The sequence below is a fragment of the Oryctolagus cuniculus genome, chromosome 6 (genome assembly GCF_051225735.1).
Source record: "Oryctolagus cuniculus isolate XC-2025 breed Fujian yellow rabbit chromosome 6, ASM5122573v1, whole genome shotgun sequence".
Lineage (NCBI taxonomy): Eukaryota > Metazoa > Chordata > Mammalia > Lagomorpha > Leporidae > Oryctolagus > Oryctolagus cuniculus.
Window position 1 is genome coordinate 55,259,634 of NC_142872.1, and position 22,810 is coordinate 55,282,443.

Sequence of the window (22,810 nt, forward strand, 5' to 3'; positions counted from 1 at the left end):
TTTCAAAAAATTAATGAAAATGCATGTTATGAAAATCTATGCACTGATTTGAAAGATTTTTTTTTGCTACAAAGTAAACTCAATTTTGTTTTGCCATGAACTTTTTCATGTGTTGCCATACATGTAATCCATCAAGTCCTAAGGGAATTCAGAGTGGGAGCTGGTACTCATACCAGCTCCACATGGGATTCTGCAAGTTTGAAAGCTGCTCTGAGATCAGCTTTTGTTTTCTCATTTTTTATAAGTAAATCATTTCCATATAGAAGTGTATTCATGCCACCATTTATTGATGGTTATACCTTTGTCAGACATTGTACACATATTCCAAGATATCTTACATACTAATATTTTTATTATCTGCACTTTGGTTCTTGTTTGATGAGAATTCCTTTTCTACCTTTGCCTTGGAACAAGAATCATACCATGTGGTTCAATACAAAAAAAGTATGTTTACATGGAAATTGATGTCCAATGGAAAAACACTTGAACATAAGTGTTTATGAATTTTCAGCTAGCTGCATTCAAAAAATAAAAGAAATGCATATTAATTTTAAACATTTTTATTCAATCTAATATACCAAAATATCGTTTCATCATGTAAACAGCTTTAGTATTAGAAGTATTAGAAGATATTTTAGGGGCCAGTGCTGTGGCGCACTAGGTTAATCCTCTGCCTGCAGTGCCGGCATCCCATATGGGCGCTGGTTTTAGTCCCAGTTGTTCTGCTTCCAGTCCAGCTCTCTGCTGTGGCCCAAGAGGACAGTGGAGGATGGCCCAAGTGCTTGGGCCCCTGGGCCCACATGGGAGATTAGGAGGAAGCACCTGGCTCCTGGTTTCAGATCAGCTCAGCTCCGCCTGTTGCAGCCATTTGGGGAGTGAACCAACAGACGGAAGGCCTTTCTCTCTGTCACGCTCTCTCACTGTCTGTAACTCTGCCTGTCAAATAAATAAATAAAATCTTTAAAAAAATATTTTATATCCTTGTCACACTGAGACTCTGAAATCTAGGGTGTGTTTTTACATTGAATTTAATGCAAAAGTTTTTATTAGCCATATTTTTAGTTCTTTATGGTTAGTATTTTAGACATCACACATGTAAACTGTAGTCACTTTCTTGTAGCTTGTTAAAAATTAAGATTTCTGTACTTTGACGTAAACTTAATTACTCAATCTCTAAGAGTTTAGTGATCTTAAATTTAAAAATTGTTTCCTGCTAATTCTTCTGCATGTTAGTATTTAAGGACATTTTCTTTCTGTTGGTGATATGATTATTCTCCTTAATGCACACACGCACAGTGTTGGTCCCACGTAATTCCCTTTTTCCTAGAAGAGATGGTAAATTTTCTATCCTCCAACTCCTGTTTTCTAAGTAGATCCTACTACTTTTTATTCACATATTTTCTTTTGAGATTTATTTGTTGACGTAAAGAATTCAGTTGTTTTGGTAGAAGGAGTTCTAACTGTGAGAACATCTGCTAGGCAAGTGCTGTGTTTTCACTGTGCTCAGCTCCCACTAATTTTGAAGTTGGTCATCTCAGTTCTAGTCAGTAGGTGGCCACTTAATGCGATTTTCAGTGGACACAGATAATTTAACAGGCACAATTTATTAGGCCCACTTGTTTAGAGTAAACGGGTTTTTGGTCAGTCTTAGGCTCAGAGGTTGGTGAAACATTACTTGGTACTTCCTGAGTGGATTGGGAACACTCAGAGAAACTAAGGCTGGACCTTAACAGTTTTTCATACAGAGATAATTGTTTATCTCAGCTTGAGAGGTGAAAAATGATAATTAAAGTGAAAGAAAGGGGTAGAAAATACTGTTTCAAAGGGTCATTCAAACCTCTTCTAGACTTTTACACACTTGCCATTGGTGAGGAAAATACAAACTGAATTCTTGTGTTAAATGTGTTTACTTTTGCACCAAAAACAGTAACACAGACAGTGTGTTTCAATTAAAAGGAACCCTGGAGCAAAAATGTGTTCCAGTCAGGGGTAGAAGCAGAGTGTATCATTATCTCGTAGGCACAGCAGTCAAGATAATGAACAGCTAAGAAGACTGGACAATGGAAGGTGAAGTATGACTTGTCATGAAACTGTCAATAGAATCCGAGCTCACTTTCCATTAGTAGTTGCAAAGAAATTGCAGGGATGTGCTGAGCAGCTGGAGAAAAGGCTAAAATAAAAGTGGCTTGATAGCACTTAGTAATTTTAAGCCCGATTTAATATTTGCCGTTGTTACCAAAAGCCTTAAAGCAGTGATTTCAATGTTTAATTCCTCTTATTCTATGAGTTAATGGTGTGAGTGTCTCTGCTATGGCTTGACCTTGAAACAAATTCCTCTAGTATTTTTTCTTTGAGGGAATTTTGTGCTTGTTTTTCTTTGGTATAGAATGTTTGATTTGAATAAGGTTTGGCTTTCTGTCTCTTCAGGAGAGTAAAAGGATATTTTGTAAATTCTTGTGAGAGGTGGGTTGAAGGTAGATTGAAGGTAAAAAATAGTTTGTTGCTGAACTGAGGCAAAGCATCCCCAGAGGTGAAAGCTAGATAGCAAATAGGTCAAAACGAAGCATAAAGTATCAGGTTGGATTTCAAATGAAAGACTGCCCAATATGGTATGTGTAAGCAGAGATTCAAAAATAAATAAATAAGAACTTCCATTACTGGAAGTAATGTGTAGTGTGTGTTTTAGATTATTTACATATGTAATGAGATATTTTGTGGATTGGACCCCAGTCTAAACATACTATTATCTTATGCTTCATATCTAATGTACACATAGGTGAAGGTTATTTTTTAATATTTTATGTAATTTTACATATAAACCTATTTCAATATATGGAATTTTCCACTGTGGCATTGTATGGATCCTCAACCAGTTTCAGATTTTGGATTTTTGAGTATTTAGATTAAGGATGCTCAGCCTGTCAAACTGACTGTGATTCGTTAATTTATTCATTCAACTTTGATTGGATACCCACTTCAAACAAGGCATTTTTCAAGTTCTTTAGGGACAGGTGAAATTTTGAGTCCCATCCTCTGTTCTGACCCAGAGAGATGAACAATAAAGGCATTAAAATTTAGAAAATATTTCACATAGCAATTAGTGGGATGAGGAAAATAGAACTATTAGGATAGTCAGAGTCCTAAGTAGCTGCTCACTGATAACCCCTTTGAAGTCTAAGTGTTGTGAATCCCACTGGAGTGGAAGCTAGAAGGAAGGGGTGATTAAATGGACCTATGGATCTCTGTGGTAAGGCTAGAAAAATGTGGAAATCAACCCCAGTGCTCGGTGTTTCTCTCTTACTACTTAAATTCACCCTTCCTCTCAAAGAAGTCAGAGCTCTTCGTAGGCATAGATGCTAACAATTTTATGGTTTCTTCTTTCTCACATCTTGTAGAAGTGTCCAGTGGTGGACACGTTGTGAGTTTCTGGCTTTCGTTTAGTTGTCTCTTCTGCCTTCCTGTTGAGACTCCAGAAGTAAACCTTGTGTCCTGCAGACTCATCAGGCACTGAGTGGGTCCACTGCAAGTAATTTCTGCATAAAAATGGGGAAGACGAAAGTCCACAAAAGTTAGATTCTCAAAGTTTCAGGAGTTTCCAAGTTCATGGTCTTGAATTGGTTTCAAAAGGATAGAAAGAAAGTTTTAAAATTCCTGGGCCTCAGCCTTGGAGACTCATCTTCACTTGATTTGGAATGAAACCTGACCATGTGATTTTTTTTTTAATTCTTTAGTTGGATCTTATCAGTGAACAGTTTTATGAGTGCTACTAGACCGGGACTGGGGTTGAAACAGTTTTTGTCTGTCCCTGGCTTCCCCGACTTCATATTTGTGTACCAACGTACCCTTTCTGCAAGTGGTATATTTGAATTATAGTAAACAATCAAGAATATTCTTATTTTGTCTTAGCATGCAACAGATAAAGGCAGGTTACCTTTTACTGTTGAAATTCAAAATTCAGAAGCCAAATGGGGCACGATGTCGGATTTTGCTTTTGAAATAAATATAAAACCTGCCCGTCTGTACCAGCTCTCATCTCCACAATAAAATCAGTTCTCTTAATAACCAGGGAGTTATACAAATTGAAGCAATATTTAATAGCTTACACATTCACACACTGAAAGCTTTGGATAGTTAGGATTTTAGATTAGAATTCAACTTTTTCCCCCTATTAAATGCCAGCCGGGCGAGTTGCATTAATGACTGTGGTTATGTTTGAATGTAAATGGGGGACATCTGGAGATATCAGGAGATCAAACGCTGGGAGTCTGCGTGATGACTCTCATCTGTTTGTCACCCAGCAGGTGTAAAGGACGGCAGGCGTGTGGGCTCTTCGCCCAAGTTAATGCACGGACCTACTCTATCGAGGAGAGAAGTTCCTCTAGGATTTTAATGGCTCTCAGCTCAGGATAGGTGGTTGGGGGCTGGAGGAGCATCGGGCAGGTGGAATGGATATTTTCCGCTGCACCGATTGCTTTAGTAAAATCGCCGTTTTCTAGCCTACAGGCATTTCCCTTGTCCCGTTTCAACAAACTTCCTCAGCCCAATTTGTTATTCAGAAATTTATGGAAAATGTATGTTAAAGTGAAAAGGGTACATTGTGCAGAAAAGGGAAGCAGCTTGTAAGCATATCATTATGCGTGAGCCATGGGGCCCGCAGATGGCACTTCTACTCAGAAACGAGCATGGTGCCAAAAGCTCAACTCTAAATACATTTAAATCACATATCTTTACTTAAAAATGGAGTATTTTGGAAGGAAAAGCAGATGATATTTAAGTACACAAGTGGTATTCTTTTGTTCCTCATATAATAGAGCCCTTTACAAAAGTCGTTGCCTTCTAAGTGTGCAGTAAGCCTTTGATTCCTCAAATTCCCCAGAGGATTTAGTTGCAATGCATGGCTCAGTTCTTAATAGGATTAACCATTGAGGTAGTACCTTGCTAGGAGAACAACTCTTGAAGTATCCTTGCAGTTATTGAAAATTCAAGGATTTGTTTTGATTACTACATTCAGCGCTAAAAGCAAACCTTTGTTTTGCGCATTAGAAATAGTAACAAAAAAATCATGACATATGGGCTTCTTATTTTAATTGAAAATAAATTTAGTTCTTAGTCTGTGCCAATCTGTTAATTAATTAGGGGGAGGGTAAGGAAAGAGGAAGGCATTTGTTTGCTACTTAATATAATGATTTTCTGGAAATACTTTTGACTATAGTAATCGTGCTGATTTCTTGTTTAGAGTGTGGTTATATTTACTCTTAATGGAGAATTTATGCTTTCAAGGGTACAGTTCATGTTGGTGAGACAGACAAAGTAAACAGTCAGGTCATTTTTGTTTCTTCTTTTGGAAGAGCATCCTTATTTCTACCAGCACCTTATGTCGTCCGTATTTTAGTTCTGAAATTGATTTTGAATATGTATCCCTAATTTTTACTGATGTCGTTAGATCTGACAGCTGTACAATCAAAATAAGCGTTGTTTGTATTTAAAAATTTAGAATGTAACTTTTTATTTTAATATTCTAACAGCTTGATCTGTTTAATGATTGTACTTTTAGAAAATCTAAAATATAATTATATCTATATGACATTTGGTATATGGGATCTTTAATATTCAAAATGTTGCAAACACATGGTATTCCTGTTTCTCTACCCCTCTCCACTTTCTTCATCTGAAATACTCAACAGAGTAAATTCCTTCCAGTTCTAATTGTCTGTGTTGAGTTGGTGTGTCAGTGTGTATGTGAGAAAATGTGAGTGCATGTGTGTGCACAAGCACATGTGGGCATGGATAGTGAGGATGAGAAGTATGAATTATGTTTTAAGGAGATACAATTTCATTCAGCCAGTAACAAGTCAAACATGGTAAAGGCTGAAACTGTTGCTAAATAGAAGTGCACTGAGATTTATTCTTAATGCAAAGATGAAAATCAATTATATTTATTAGTAAATCCCCTTCTCCCAACTGTGTGCTGATAAAGCCAGTTTGAAGCTGCTTCAAAAGTTTTTGAACATGGATGGAATAACTGTATTGACTCTTGCTTTTTTGTGAAAAATTCTTTATTCTTACTGTGAAAATTTATCATAGACCAGCATTAGTCAAGGTTCATGGATTTGGAAACCAAATTCTGTATGCTCCATACTTTTTGCTTCCTATGTAGTGTTATAGATTTTGGTGGAATGTTGTGATGTTGCTGTATTCCCTGGCTGTTCTGTATTTCCCATCTTGCTCCCATCACAGGTGACTCTTGTTGTATGCTTTAAGGCAGTCAGCTCCCCTGATCACTTGTTGATTGCTTTCTTGAATAGCTGGTTTGTGTGAATGCGGAATATCAGGGTGTACCCAAAGGTTCATTTATCTTCCAATCAGGAAGTGAATCTGATGAACCACTAGGTAACACTTCCAAATGTACTGTGAGTGAGAGTTGAGAGAGATGAGAGAATAAGATCAACAGGAAGTTTGCTTAAGGGAAGAACTTTGATAATTACCTTATCACAAAATATAGTGTGCTGGGCATCAGGTAATGAGAGTCAGTTTCCATTCACAAAGGACAAACTCTTATGGTTTAGAGAGCATTCTTATTCCTTAGGTTACTTCTCCATGTATCCACATTTTAAAAGAGATGATGATAGTTTTATAAATCTCCTTACATGTTTCAATAACAAGTGAAATGTCCAAGAATACTTACTTACAAATCAAATCCCAAACAGCATGTTTTGGCAAGGTTTTGTTTTTCCTAATGATTTCAAGTTGTCTGAAAAGAACCCATGTCCATGATTCAAAGTTAGGGAAATATCCAGAAAGGCATTCACAGTTTCTGGTGAGACCTACACATTTCCACTTACACCAGTTTGTCTTCAAAATGGTATTTTGTATCCTAAAGCTATTCAATAAATAAAAATAATCCTTATATGATCTAGAACTCATTTGATTGCACTTAAGGCCTCCATATGAGCACTGTTTGATATACTTTAGCAGAAGCAAATGAACCTCAACTATATGAATTAATTATAATTAGTGACTGATTTAATGTTTTCTTTTGCATTCCTTTTTATATGTATCCCTCTGAAACAAACATTATTCTAGGCATGCAATACACAATTATTAGTTCAAGTTGAAGTGATTCTGTATAAAATTGGCCTCATATTTATTCATTCAGAAAATGAGCAGGGAGAGAGTGCATATTTTATAAAACTCCAGTAATTTCTGTATCAGATAACCCTTAAGCAAAATAAGATTTGACCCTTTTAAAATTGCTTAATGAATTGGTATTACCCAGAGTATCTTTGTAAACTTCTGTAGAATTTGTTTTTTCTCTTCTGAAGCCTTTGAACATAAGCTTTGGATCACAGATCCGGCATGTGAATGTTGAAAATATGATTATGTTTTGATTGGTTTGCTGCATCTTTATGATAGAAGCCACGTATTCCAAGAAAAACCATGCCAGCATTTAACAGATTATTGTAGAAATCTCTGTATGAGAGGATGAATTACATTAATTGAAATGCTATCCTAAGGATCAAAAATGCCAAAATTCCATCTAACAAGATTTAGAGACTTCTTTGGCAAGAAGTGGTTTGGGAAGGAGTAACACACACGAAACAATGGAGATTTGTTATTTTCAATGTATTCCAGGCATACCTTGTCTTTGCTTTTGGGCTGTTCTTGATTTCCTTGTGATGTTGTTCAGGGCCACCAAGATGCTGTTCTGCTCATTAATCTCTGGCATATATTTGACAATTCTCTCATCTCTTTGTCACAGTGCCAGTGGGTCCTGAGACCCTGAGGGAGGCTTCGGGGGTCTCTGGATGGTTTGAAAAAATTTTTTTTCCTTCTGGCTGTCTCCTCGTAACATCAGACTTAGCTACCTTGGGGGTATCAATGAATTTCAAATAGTATCTGTGATGAAGCTGCTCTGTTGCTCCACTGTACAAATTTGTTATTAAAAGCAAATTAAATGTGAGAGCCTCCTCTCTGGTCTGAGGACCATAGCCACACCCCAGTGGCAGGTTCTGCACTGCACGTTGGCAGCCGCTCTTGCCATGATAAAAGAAAGGAGCTACATTATACAACTCTCACTATGGTGTTGATATCTGAGCAAGCAGCATTGTGTTTTAGGATATTCCTGTTTATTAGCAATGCTGTTGTTCTGTAACTCCTGGTGCATTTTGATAGATGGGAAAATTACGGGGCTTGGTTAAAAACTTAGACTTTACTACCCTTTCCTTAGCATATTAGGCAGGCCTTATACAGCGTTAATGCCTATGCACAAGCACTCATACTGTGGATACACAGGCCAATGTGTTCTTTGTTCATCAATAGAATCATGTAGGGAAGGGCTGTCTGACAGATAAACGAAGGGGCTTCACCAGATTTGCAGGAAAATGCGGCTTAATGATAATGTGCATTCTCCACGGATATTTTGAAGACCCCTTTATGAGGTTTGCCATTGTGTTATTTTAAATTTTGTAATTCTACATAAAAATAGGAATCAGAAAGCTGATGAAATAATTTTAATAAATAATGTTTGCACGTTATACTTAGATTTATATGTACATGTGTAACCAAAGTAACAATGAAATGTCAGTGAGATATTTTACATTTTTGTGCTAAATCTTTGAAACCCTGTATATTGTTCATCTTTGTAGTACATATCATTGCAGACTTGCCACCTTTCACATGTTCCACAGCTGCATGTGGCTGCTAGCTGCTGCATTGTACAGTGTAGACTCAGGGCTTGTAAAGATGCCTGATATGTAGCCTCCACTCAATCAACTGTTTGATAGATAAATGAATGAATGATACCAGTTAACTGGTTTCATTATTTCCAGTCTAAACAATGATTTTATGTGTTATCAGTGTATTTCATTACAAGTCCAAATGCCTCATTATCAAATTTCCTTACTAAGTAGTAGAGAAATATTTCATTTGGGTTCAGAATATTCCTTTTCTGAATAAGCCTGAAGGTCTTGAACAGTTACATGAATAGTAGAACTCAAAATGGTCAGAGTCATCTGAAATATTTTCATTTGAACTCATCATTTCATTTTCTGCTGTGTAGAATGAAGCTCATATGCTCATATTTTTATGTTTGTGAAATCTTTATTCATTAGAAATAAGTCAATTAATTTGCATTTACTAATCTCCCATTCCTCATATTGTAATATTATTCTCTTTAAACCTCTAAAGGGAAAATTGTTAATTTTTTTAGGCCTATAAACTTAATTTCCATAAAGGGAACTGGTAGTTTGAATGCAGATAACAGAATCTTTCAAGTTGCATTCCTACTGTCTGGCTTTTAATTGATTTTTTATATATCACTTTTACTTGTGGTGTTGGTAAAATATATAGCTTCAGTAAAAACAAATGTAGGGTTTGTTTAATTAGTTACATAATGTTATTTGATTTTAGTCCATTTAAAAGCTCTTAATGTATATAAAATCATAACACAAAACAGCATTTGAAAAAGTAGTATCTTAAAGCATGAGTGAATTGACCCATACTCACAATACATATCAAAATAGTGGGTGGAGTTTGCTAGTTCATAAATTCATGGATTTTATGTAATTCTGCTTGAGATAGTAAGAACAGGTAGATATAGGGGTAAACAATTACTTTTGTTTTTTACCAGTCATTGTGTTACATGAGTTAACCCTATAACCTTGAAAGTGGCCCTGTGAGCTCGAAATTTTTGTTGGCCTCATACTCCTCAGGAAGAATCCAGGCAACATAGAGGATTACAATCTGTCTAGGATCCCATGGCTTTTAAGGCTTTTTGTCAAGTCTTAAACTTAGGGGTTGGAGACTGGTGGTTGAATCACTGCACTAATCATCAAGTATACGGCCTACACTGTCCATGCCTGCTTTTGTCTCACCTTCTAGCAGCAGGTTTTAAATTTATAATTAATGTTACATAAAGTGACAAAGTAGCATTTCTCTGTTGCCTAGAATTGACAGTTGTTGTATATTATTGTCACAGAGATATCTTTATTATAAATTGGTCACCTGCCCAAGACAGGTCCTCCTGTAGGTAGGTCTCAGGTGAATGAGGCTCGTCTGGTGCTGCATAGCTAGTTCATGGAAGGCGAATAAACCTGGACTTTCTCTACCTTTCAGGGTTAACCACGTGATTATGTACTTTTCCTGATTATAAAAGTAATTTTCTGATTCAACCCAATGGTGAATCTTCTTGAAGATATTCTTGCAATTTTACTTCGTAATAAAATTGCTAAATTTCGCCTCTTAATAGCATTACAAACTAATATTCAATAGAGATTAAAGGATCAGAACTGCACAAGTGAGTAAACAGACTTGATTATAAGGACACCTAATTACTCCAAGGTAGGATATAATTAAGTGCTAAAGTTGTGCAATATAAAGACAATAAAGGCTGCAGAGTTTCTAAGGAGGAAATCAAAGAACCATATTGCTTTGCTGGGCTCTGATTACTAACTTGAAAAATAGAATAAAAACACAGCTAGTTTATGTAAGGTCTTATAATTCCATCTAGTCTTGGTGGTTTGTCTTTTAAAGACATGTAATTTTGATTAGACAAGTCTAACCTCATCATTTCTTTATAATCATCTTATTGAGGTACCATAATAAAGAAGGTAGTATAACAAGAAAGGCAGAAAAAGTGATTGACACTATTATATGTCTGTTTTGTACCAGGAGCAATTTCTTTGAACATTACTCAATTCTGTGTGGGTGTTATTTGGGCCCCATTTTGCAGATAAGAAGACTGAGGCTTAGAGAGTCTCAGGAACCTTGGACAGGGCTGTGCTGATAAGTGACAGAAATGTGATTCATTCTCTGAACTGCCTATTTAAATACTTTAGTCCCTACTGCATTTTGGCAGACCCTATAACTGGAATATCAGAATGTTGGCACTCAGTATTTTTATTCCAGATGGCCAAAAGTCTTTGTGGCGAGCAGAAAGCCTTTTCAGAGCTTTGAACACTGATCTGGGAGCACTGAACACTGGTCTGAAAATACTGTTAGTCCTTGTGAGGGAGGTGTCTGGGAGTATGGTTTCTGGTTGTAGCTGTGCAGGGGAATCAAGATGGCCTCAACCAAGCTGGCCATTCTCCAGCTCATTAGAGGATCTTACATCTTGCCTGGAAAATGCTGAGCAAGGAGGGACACATTTTATTGAACTTTGGAGATTAACATTTAGGGTACAAAACGAGAATGACTTGAGCAAAACTCTCAAATGAGAGCTATTTATTTTCAGTGATTGTCATTCCCTCTGTTGGCTGCTTATTTCGTTAAGTGCTAACACTGTTCCTTTTGTGGATGAAAGAAAACGCCTTTGATTTCCTCACTGTTCCCTTTCTACTGGCCAGAGGAGAGAACCTAATGTAGCAATGTCTTAATGTGAATTAGTGATACACTCTATTTAGGCTTTTGGGGAGACAGATATTTGCATTTTCAAGAATGCATCATTGGAAGGTGGGTCCCAAATCTCTACTGATGCAGATTCAGACATGTGGCGCTAGAGTTGTGGTGAAAGTGACAGTTGTTGTAAACTGTAGGAATATCATGTAGCAGGCACTGTGCTTGATGCCTTTGATGGGTTTTTGTATTTAATACCTTTTATTTCTGTGAAATGTGTGTTATTGTTTTGCATTTTTTTAGATGGTGAAAACTTGCACTATTTGCCCTGAGCAAAGATTTTTGAGGCTATTGGGACCTTTGACTGTGTAATAGAGGGACTACTGGAAGGCTCATGGAAATGCATATGATGACAAAACTGCACAGGATTTCAAATACGCTTTGCACCCAAACAAACTAACTTAACTCCTTTTCTCCACAAACATTTTGAAATCTCCTCACATATTCCCACTGTCTGTTAACAATGGTTCGAACTAGCAAATATTTGGATTTAAAAGCCAGTGAAATAATGGTCAAATTGGGTGGATAAGCAAACTATAAGTTTTAAGGTGGAAAAAATCATTTGTAAATATGAAGAACAAGTGCAAATCTGTGTATTGCTAGGAAAAATGCATTTCCACTATTCCCTCATTTTATTACTCTATTTTTTAGCATCTGGATTATTGTGCCATAGTGGAAGTAACCAAACTAATTAATGTTTCATGCCACATTTTACATTCTTCCATTGAAAGATATTCTAATGAGTTAAGGAGTGCAATTTAGTTCATTTAGTTCCTAGTTTTAACTTTGCTGAGTTTTGAAGATGTTTGGCATTTATTTGTATTTCTTATTTATTTATTTGCTTTGGTTTGCTTTATGTGTTCATTTGAATCTTACCTATTTTCTTTTTCATTTTAACAGCCATATCCAGCTTTCTGCTGCCTGAGCAGTCTGGGGCTGGCTTGGTTGCTTAGCTCTGCTGTGGAGCACGCCTGTGAAGCTTGCTGAATCGTGCATTGAAGATCCACCCCTTTGGTGAGTGGAATCATGGCTACAATTTTGTGTTTTTCTCTGCCTCAACTCGTGTTTGTATTGTTGACCAAAGTACTTTCATACAGAGCACAAAATAGGGCTTTTGCAGCTCTGTGCAGGAAAGCTGTTTTTTTGGGTATTTTTTCTTTTCCGTATGGGTGAAAGTAATTTGTACTGACATTTTCTCTTTCTGCAATCTACTATTGTCTTCCTCCCTCCCTACCAAGTTGAATGACTTTACAATTCTTCAGTCATGTGTCTGTCTGTTCTGTACTGGGATACATCCCCCTGAGGACCATCCCATTCCCTCCCCCTCCCAAATAATTTGGCCAAAACACTTTTTGTTATGAGGCCATGGGAAGAAAATATGATAGAGTTGATTAGCTGTACCACATAGCATTACAGTTAGTTTATAAAGACTTTTTGGATAGAGAAACTTGGCTGTCTTGATTTGCTTAATGTTGTTAATCTGTACAGGTCAGAAGGTAGCAAGTAGAAGGGAAGTCATCACACCTTTCTTATGTTCCTAGTTAAGTCATTTCCACTTTTATTGCCCCTGAATTGGGATTTTCAGAGTGATTCTACATCATCTAGCCCCGTATATCAAATGTTTCTTTAGGGCTCTTTCTTGGGACGCCTACTGCCATTTCTCTTTACTTCTTTGCATTTTATATTGTACTTTCGTCTTTTTTACACATCATATCCTACCAAGATGGCTCATTTTTGGTGGGGCAATTAAAGAGTTCTGTGGGAACCATTAATGCATTATGCAATTCTGTTATGGAGATGGGGTATCTGACATAACAAAAACATTAGTCACAGCATAATTTTATTAATTTGGAATGTGTATAGACCCTGTAAGGCTAATGATAAGGTATAGGAGGAGATAGTAAAGACATGAATGCTTAGAATTAAATAATTTTTGTGCTTTTCTTTGTATTTTATTACCAACAGAAGTTTTTCTGTGAAAATGTCACTGAATAAAGAGTATACCTTGGGTGGCTAAGCAAGTTGGGAATGGTTTTAAGGGCCAGGAGTGATGGTGCAAATACCTTCAAAAGGTGTACCTAAAATGATAACTGGTTGAATAGTAAGTTTTGTAAGTGTGTATGTGGAAGGCTATATAGTGCCCAATAGGCATCCCATGAGGCTACAGAGACTATTAAATTAGAAATAGCAATAAAGCACCATGAAGTACTGTGGCACTTGGACATAGAATCTGGGATAAATGAATGTTCTTAAAAGTTGTATCTCCATTTCACTGGTGAAAAAGCTGAAGTCCAAGATACCGGCTTGGAATCTAACTCTCCACCATGGTTAGTTCTCCACAGTAGCTTGCAGTCACCTTAACTTAGCAGATGTGTGGTCTGAACAGGAACAGTTTTCTTGCTCTGTTGCTATTTTATTGTTTTCATTCTGAGAAAGGTATTGAGTTTATCAACAATGTTCAGCATAGGGAACTTTCTTTCTTTTTTCTGTTGTCTTCCAGGCCAGGTTCAGGCTGGTAGAACAAGACTGACTCTGTTAGAAAATCTTTCTGATGCCCAGGCAGGTGGCTCTCAGATCAGGTGCTCTCCTGTCATTGCCTGTCACAGAAGCACGGGTCCATCTTTGCCTTTATTCTGTGGGGAACTAGAACCAGTGCTTGAGAAATCCATAATGTAGAGTTGCCAATTTTGGAAGAAATTGGAGGGTGTATGGCGAAACAGACCTGAGACTCTGGCATATCCTATGCTAACCCATCCGTCCATTCCCCACAAGTAACAGACCAGAAAACTGCAGTTAGAGAAACTGAGCTTCATGGGGCAGGACCTGGAAGAATGGAAGCTGTCGGGGAGACTGAGACCTTTTTTTGAGGTTCCCTGGGGTGTTTGCCTGACTTCATTCTGTGCAGCATTTGTCCTCCATTTTTGTCTATCTTGCTCATCATCTTAATATCATTGAATTTCACCTCTGACACCTCCGTGTTCTGGTATAAGGTGACAAGATGGCTTCTCAGTGTGTGCTGGCCAGGGAGTGGTGAAGGATGGTGAGGATACTAAGGAGTGAAAGGTGGATAAGGTGTGAAGAAAGAGAAAAGGCTAAATGATTTCAGGGACTTCCTTGATAATAAAACCACATCTCATAATCTGGGTGTGGAAGATGAAAGCTGGAACATCTTGCTGGGTCTCCCCCAAGGTTTTTCAGTGATGTGCCTCGTACACCAGCCTGCACATTCACTGACTTTCTCCCATGCCTTCATTGTGTGTTGCCTTCAGTTGGTGAGAGCAGTATTTTTATAACTTTTTACTGCAATCAAAAATGTTTGGAATTTTGGCTATATAAAGTGAGTCGATGCAGCACGGACTGGTTTGCAGAAAACTGTCAACTTTTGGAAGGTCTGGATGCTCAGTGGCTGGCACGATCTTTGACATTCTATCACACCTTTTAGCGAGAAATATCCACCTACTTTGAAAAGGACTCTGCCAAGCTTCTGCCCTCTGCTGTTCATTTAGAGTGTTATTTCCCACTCTTAGTAGAATAAATGAGAGTGGCTTTACCGTATTTTAAGCTGATTTATAAACAAAAGACAGTGTTTTTCCAGGATTTTTATTTCCTGCCCAGGCTTTTTCCTTTTCATTTTGGCTTATACCTGAAAATTTAAGTGCCCTTCTCTTTGCTCTTAAGAAGTAGCATCCTAATGTTTATGGTTTTCCTGGCTGGGGGTCACATTGCCATGTAGCTTATTTTCCTTAACTAAATGTATTTTAGACTCTATGTTGGATTCATAGGACACACAAGCAGTTAGCATAGATCCACAGAGCTTTCAGCCATCATACCTATTTTCAGTCAGACTCAGGAGAAATGCAAGTAGTGAGCCTATCATCACTAAAAATAGGATTTTTCAGTGTTTCTCATGATTTAAATTTTGAACTTTAAAGAGAAAGCTCTAATAAGGGCTAAACCGAGTGATATCTTTCAGTATCTGATATTGTTCACAAGAATCCCCGCTTTAGGAAGACATTTGAGGAGAACCGAGAGAGATATGTAAGGGATGTGGTTTAGGAGATGTAGCCTACAGTAGATGATGTGGGGATTTAACTCCACATCAGTAGAAGACAAGCTGACACTTTCACTTTCTTTCCCTTTTAAAGGGTTCACAATAGTCACTATGTGCTGCTTATAGAAGTGACCAAGTCTACTTTAAGAAATAAGATTAACGCATTTTTTTTCTTTAGGATAACATTCATTCATTTCTAAGTACTGGAGTTATTAGCACCATGTTGAAAGTATTACACCGAGCTCTTTTTCTCTCTCTCTCTCTCTTTTTTTTTTTTTTGACAGGCAGAGTTAGACAGTGAGAGAGAGAGAGAGAGAGAAAGGTCTTCCTTTTTCCGTTGGTTCACTCCCCAAATGGCTGCCACTGCCAGCGCTGCGCCGATCCGAAGCCAGGAGCCAGGTGCTTCTCCTGGTCTCCCATGCGGGTGCAGGGCCCAAGCACCTGAGCCATCCCCCACTGCACTCCCGGGCCACAGCAGAGAGCTTGACTGGAAGAGGAGCAACCGGGACAGAATCCGGTGCCCCAGCCGGGACTAGAACCCAGGGTGCTGGCACTGCAGGCGGAGGATTAGCCTAGTGAACCGTGGCACAGGCTTTCTCTCATTTTTTTTTTCATTTATTTATTTTTTTGCCAATGTAGAAACACCCTTTCATACTCAACAGCTAACCTTTAAGACAAGTGCATTTTGAGATGCTTTTCTCTCCACGGAAGCCTGAGTTGCCTCTTAACTTTGTGAGATTTACAACAGGTTTTTCTTAAACTTCACATTCTCTGCTATAAAATCATGCAATAGTACATATTTCACAAGATACTTTCTTGAGAATTTAAAGAATAAAATAGAATTTGTATAACCAGTACTAATATGTAAGGCTTGTGGTGTTTTAGCATATTAATTAATAAAAAGGAGAAACACTCCTGAAATACATAGCAAGTACTCTACTTTATTTTTTTCCTTGAATGTTAACTATCAAATCCAAATCTTTTTTAATCTTGAAAACTAAACTTCCAAGAGGTTAAATGTCTTACTCTAGTTTTCTCAAGTAGGAGGAATGGAAAACATTTTGTCATTACATTTTACTGTGGATACTATGTGGGCTTTTTTGGACAGGCAAAGTAATGAGATTATTTTAGAAAAACAGATATTATTATAAAGAACATGACATGAAAAGCTATAATCTAGTAAGTTAATTACATACATTTAAAATGGTGCCTTATTATGTTGAAATTCCCATTGCCACCAATGCTGATGCAGACAATGCTGTCATCTATGTTTCCTTCTTATCACTGGGATATGGATTTTGGCTTACAAGTTTCTGAGTGCATAAATCAGTGAGAGATTTGTAAATTAAATGAAAAGGAATGTAAAACACTATTAAGTAGTTCATTTGGGAAATTGAAAAGGAATATTTCTGAATTGCTCACTTTTCTATTATATAACAGTTACTTTAAAAAAAAAAAGTAGTCCATAGCTGCACATCAGGATGGTCAAACAGAATGGAATTTGTGTAAAATTAAGCATTTTTAACAAGGTACAGAGAAAGTATAGGAAAAATAAATTATAAGTTCAATTTGACTGAAAAACAAAAATGTGGTTAAAATGTTAATATACATTTAATTTCATTATATATAATATAAATTCTAAATAAATCAGAAAATTATATTTCAAGTCTGAGTATTTGCCTGTGTGTGTGTGTGAATACATACATACCCCAGTCCATAGAAAATGGTTTGCAGAAGTGGCATGTTAGTAAGAATACAAGAGTTGAAGGGCCAGCACTGTGCTATAGTTGGTAAAGCTGCTGCCTGCGATGTTGGCATCCCATATGGTCAATAGTTCGATTCCAAGCTGCTCCACTTCCGACCCAGCTCCCTAATAATGCACCTGGGAAAAGCAGCTGAAGGTGATCCAAGTGCTTGATCTCCTTTCACTCATGTGGAAAACCTGAAGGAATCTCCTGGCTTTGGCATGGCTCAGCCCCAACTGTAGTAGCCATCTGCAGAGTGAACCAGCGGAAGGAAGAGATCTCTCTTTATCTCCCTCTCTGTAATTTTTTCAAATAAATAAGTAAATCTGAAAAAAAGGAGTTTGAAAACAAAATCATACACAGAAAGTAAAAAAAAAATCCATTTAATTTTTCTTATTCATGGCAGTGATATCCTACAAATCACCATGAATATGGAATTAATGAATTCTGAACTATTGCTTTTGGGAGAAAATGCAAGATTAACAAAAAGTGAACCTCTGGAACCAGTCAGCAGTTCAGTCCACATTCTTGCTTGGCAGCTGCTTCTGTCTGGAGATATCTCATTTAATATTTACTGTTGATTGGTTGAAACTGATCCCTTGGCCAGTAGGCATGGCCACCAGCACTATGGTTCGTGCCTGAACAAAGTTCATGAAATACATATGCTTTTTTGGTTGTAATGTTATGTAAAACATGCACAGCATAGCTTCCATGTGCTTAGAGACATGAAACAGCTCTCTAGCACTATGCTTGGGGACCATTTTAAATAGCAAAAATTATTTTTAAAAATCATAATACTAATAGACAGTAAAGAGGGCACTTCCTTACAGTTGGGGAGATGAAAGAAGAGGCCAGAGCATTGTCTGCTTGTATGTCTGCCAGGAACGTGGAGCTTTGGTTGTTCTAATTTTTTGCCACTCTGTGTATGTCCATGGGTAACCTGGAAAGAACCATGAGTCTTGAGGGTCAACAGTACACTGGAGTGTGTGGACCAGTTCTCAAATACGAATTTACAAACAGTAAGGATCGAATCTCTCCTTCCTCCTCTCCCTCTTCCTCGCTCCCTGCTGATGCTGTAACAATTTTTGGAATAGATTACAAAGTTTATATCTGCCCTTCTTCCTAAACAATGCTCAAATTGTAAATTGAAATACTTACATTTTCTACATTGAAAAGCAAATGCTAAAACTACCTAGAGGAAACAAAAGTAGTCCTAGTTTTTGGATCTGATATAAATTTCTCATATGAAACTTGGTATGATAGGATCACATAATTAACTATACGGTCAGTCTCATCTTTAAAATAAATGTGGCAGTGTGCTTCCTACAACTATGTCTTAAACTCTTTCCTTGGTGACAACACACTACATGTAACTGTAAGGGGAATCAGATTCAAGCTTTTCAGGGGTCATGCATGATCTCTGGTTATTACCTGAAATAAGTGGGGCCAGTGTTATGGCGTTGCAGGTAAAGCTGCAGCCCGTGATACAGGCATCCCCTATGTGTACATATTTGTGTCTCAGCTGCCCCACTTCCAATCTAGCTCCCTGCTAATATGCCTGGCAAAAGAAACGGGAGTTGGCCCAAATACTTGGGCTCCTATGCCCATGGGGGAGACCTGGATGAAGCTCCTGGTTTCACTTGTGCAGCCCTGGCTGTTGTAACCAACAGGGGAGTGAACCATCAGGTGGAAGATCTCTCTGTCTCTGTCATTTCATCTCTTTGACTCTGACTTTGAAAATAAATAAATCTTAAAAAAAAAAAAAAACAAAACAAATGAATGCTGCAGTGTTTCTTGCTGTCTTCCATAAATGAAGTGTCTTCATTTGAAAGCTATGTTTGTAAGTTGAGCAGAAGATAGTTGGGATTAACATCTATGGCACTGCCATTTTCCTTTCATGATTAAGTGACATGTTTTTAAAATTCATAAAATATAACATATTACTGAATTTGCTGACAAACTATCAAATATTCTTTTAAAAATAATGCCTTTGGTATTGTTAAAGGTTTGGTGTAGGAGATTACTCATCATTATTGATGGGAGTAAAAAGTACTTTGAAGGCATTTAATCTGTGACTGTAATAAGTATTGAACATTTTATGTTGAGAGAAAAATCAGCATTTTACATTTTTATGTGTCTAGAAAACTATTACATAAATTATCAGTTAAAATATGAGCAATTTGAAAGTAATCTAAATGTATACCAGTGAGGATTTGACTAAATAATGTTGTCCTTGCAAATATTGTCTTCTGTAAGGATATGGGAAAATATGGGTATGTTTTATATATTATATTTAGTACATTAAATTAAGTTGAGAGAGATATAACAAGAAATATTAAAGTGGTTGACTCTAGGAAGAAAGATAATGAATCATAATTTTAAATTTTTTTATTTTTGTTACTTTATCATAATTTTATATTACTGTCATAAGAGGTATCCATAAAGTTCATGGAAAATATGTATTGTAAGAAAACCATGCATGGTTTTCATTTTTCGTTTGCACCAAAATATCTTTTAATTCCATTTTCTAAGAACTTTATGAAGTAACTTCCTGTAAGTTGGAGACGAATGAGAAGGCAATGGAACAGATATTAGAATTTGACACTGTTTGGAGCAAATTGAGAAAGTTAGTTATCTTGAATGTTGTCATCCCACTTTCACCAAAAATGTGGGAAATCTTGCTTTTCTTGAGGATTTAATCTCTGCCAGCAGAAGATGGTGTTATTCACATCAAGTATCATGGACAATCAACGCATTGGCAACATTATCTCAGGTAACAAAGGATGCTGTTTTTTCTACTTTGCCTTTGATCAGAATTCACCTTCCTAGGTATTCCTGACATATCTTTTCTTACTTAATATAATTATTAATTTAAAAAATTGATCCGATAAATGTTCTTTGTGTGCCTTTTAGGAGAGTATAGTATGTCAAGTAGCATAAGTGGCTTAAAAGAAACTCTTAAGTCTTTCTTGCTGTCTCAAAGATTCAATTACAGTAGAAAAATAAATTGGTTCTTTAAAAAATGAAATAAGTGATAGAAAATTCAAAGGAAAGAGTTATCATTGTCCTTATCATTGTAGGCAGAACAGAAAAGGAAAGCATGAGAGAGAATGCATGGCACACAATGAGCTGTAAATAATGGGTAGGGATTTGAATAATAACAACTGCTTGTTGAGGGCTTCTTGCAAGTCAGCTACTGCATTAGCCTTTCTCTGCAACTACTTCAGAACATTTACCACAATGTATCCAGAAATTGATGGTACCTCATTTTACAGATGAGGAAAATGAGACCAGGGACCTTACACAACCTCCCCAAGGTTACAGAGCTCATAAATGACAGCAGATGTCAAACCCTACTCTTTTCTTCCTCTTCCCACTAAAGAGTCCTTATGTTAGGCATATGGTGTTACTATGTGGTCTCCTCTTGAATTTCGGTTTCTTGTGCAAGACAGGGTTAAAGTGACTTGCTACGCGTTGCCAAATAAGTGGTGGAGCTGGGAGCAAGGTCTATTTGACTTGGAGCCTAGGCTTCCTCAGTAACTACTTGTTAACTTGACAGTTCTGAAAAGTTGAATTTGGGCAAGTGTTTAGGCTTGTAGATACCCATGTGTAAAAAAGTGCTTTCTTCACAGGCTATTAGGAAGGGTCAATTAGTTCTTTGTATAAAACTGCTTAAAACTTGGCAGGGTGTTTTGTGAGTATCCTATTACTGTTTTTGTTATTATTACTACTGTCACTAAAGTTTTGTTTGCAAAACAGCAAAATAACTATCACCAGTGGTACAACAGGACACTGAAGTGACAGTAGACCAAGGAGACAGTGATAGATCTTATTTTTTCAAATTTCTTCTAATACATTAATTTCTTCAAGAGAGCATCTCAGTGTACAGTTTGTATGATTTCAACAACTCCAGTTAGTGTGATAATCTCTGTAGTTTAGGAGGATAGTAGATTCAGAAAGAGTTTTCACTAACCAAATAATATATGCTTTGAAATTAGGAGCTTTAAAAAAATTAATTTTTCCAGTTACCTTCTGCTCATAAGAAACAGTACTGTATTTAACCTTTAAATTTGCTTTATATTTGACTTATTTTTTAAAAAAATATTTATTTATATGAAAGGGAGATTTAGAGAAGCAGAGGTAGAGAGAGAGAAGTCTTCCATCCACTGGTTTACTCCCCAGAAGGCCACAGTGGCCGGAGCTGTGCTGATCCGAAGCCAGTAGCCAGGAGCTACTTCCGGGTCTCCCACGTGGGTGGTGCAGGTGCCCAAGGACTTGTTTCATCTTCTACTGCTTTCCCAGGCTATAACAGAGAACTGGATCAGAAGTGGAGCATCCAGGACTCGAACTGGCACCGGTATGGGATGCCGGCACTGCTATGTCACAGTGCTGCCCCCTGTATTTGACTTTTAAAATGAGAAACAAAAGTAAAGCAAGATAGACATGAGTTAGTGGCTACTGTGAAATAATGATTGAAATAAAACTGGGAAACAGTGCTCACTTAAGTTTGTATGAACTTGGGGGAAAACAAGAGATGAATAGACTCCAGGAAGTAACCATTGGGAACAAAAAGGAAGGTTTGCACCAAGAATTCGTGTGACATAAGCTGGATAAAACTCTCATTTTATTCTCATTTCTCCTGCGAGTTGTGGCAGTGTGATTCTGAGGCAGCACTGGTATGCAGATATACTTAAAGTGTGTGCTCCAAATCATAGCATCAGGGCCAGGGCTGGCCATGGCTACTCTGTCTGTCATTCAGGTTCAAGTATAAGACATCTTTTTCGGGGGTTGGCATTGTGGCATAGCATGTAAAGTTGCTGCCTGTAGTGCTGGCATCCCATTTGGGCACTGGTTGGAGTCCCAGTTGCTCCACTTCCGATCTAGCTCTCTGCTATAGCCTGGGAAGGCATTAGAAGATGGCCCAAGTCCTTGGGCCACTGTATCCACGTGGAAGACCTGGAAGAAGCTCCTGGCTTCGAATGGGCGCAGCTTCTGCTGTTGCGGCCAACCAGGGAGTAAACCAGTGCATGAAGACTTATCTCTCTCTCTGCCTCCTCAGCCTCTCCTTCTCTCTCCTGTAACTCTTTCAAATAAATAAATAAATATTTAAAAAAAAGGAAATCTTTGAACTAGCCAGTTTTATCTGTGCTATGCTTCTTATGAATCCAAGCTCTGCAAAGATAGCACTCTAATCTAGGTTTCTTTGTTAATAAATTTCCAATCCGTAACCTACTGCTTGGGGCATAATAGGTGCTCAATAAATATTTTCCAAATGAATTGAGTAAATTCTGTGCACTGATGGACCATCAGTGAATTCACTTTATATTTGTGTGGTTCTATCTGAGAAGTTTGATGGGATTGGTATAGAGAGAAAAAGTGAATTAATTCCACATTTAATAGGTGTATGACCTTAAATGAGGTCAGCAGTGTCACTGTAGAAGTGTTTTGGAGACCTGCCACTGTCAGATGAAATGTCAGTAACACAGATGGAGATATTAAATCGATTTAAGAGGCCCAAAGCGCACGTAGATATCACTCTTGGGAGGACAGCTAGGGGCTTCAGGAGAAGAAATGTGACCGACCACTGAGTTTCCTTGAAGGAACAAAAGAGTTTTAATCATCA

The 22,810-nt window shown here is 37.4% G+C and overlaps 1 protein-coding gene across 10 annotated transcripts in view; it reads left to right on the plus strand.

Moving 5' to 3' along the window:
• The window catches only part of TENM2 (teneurin transmembrane protein 2), a 1,297,938-nt gene that overhangs the window by 80,070 nt on the left and 1,195,058 nt on the right, over positions 1-22,810 (plus strand). For all 10 annotated transcript variants that reach the window (XM_051844423.3, XM_051844432.3, XM_051844433.3 and 7 more), the window contains exon 2: positions 12,292-12,405. The gene's annotated coding sequence lies outside the window, so the exon portion shown is untranslated. The remainder of the gene's footprint in view (positions 1-12,291; positions 12,406-22,810) is intronic.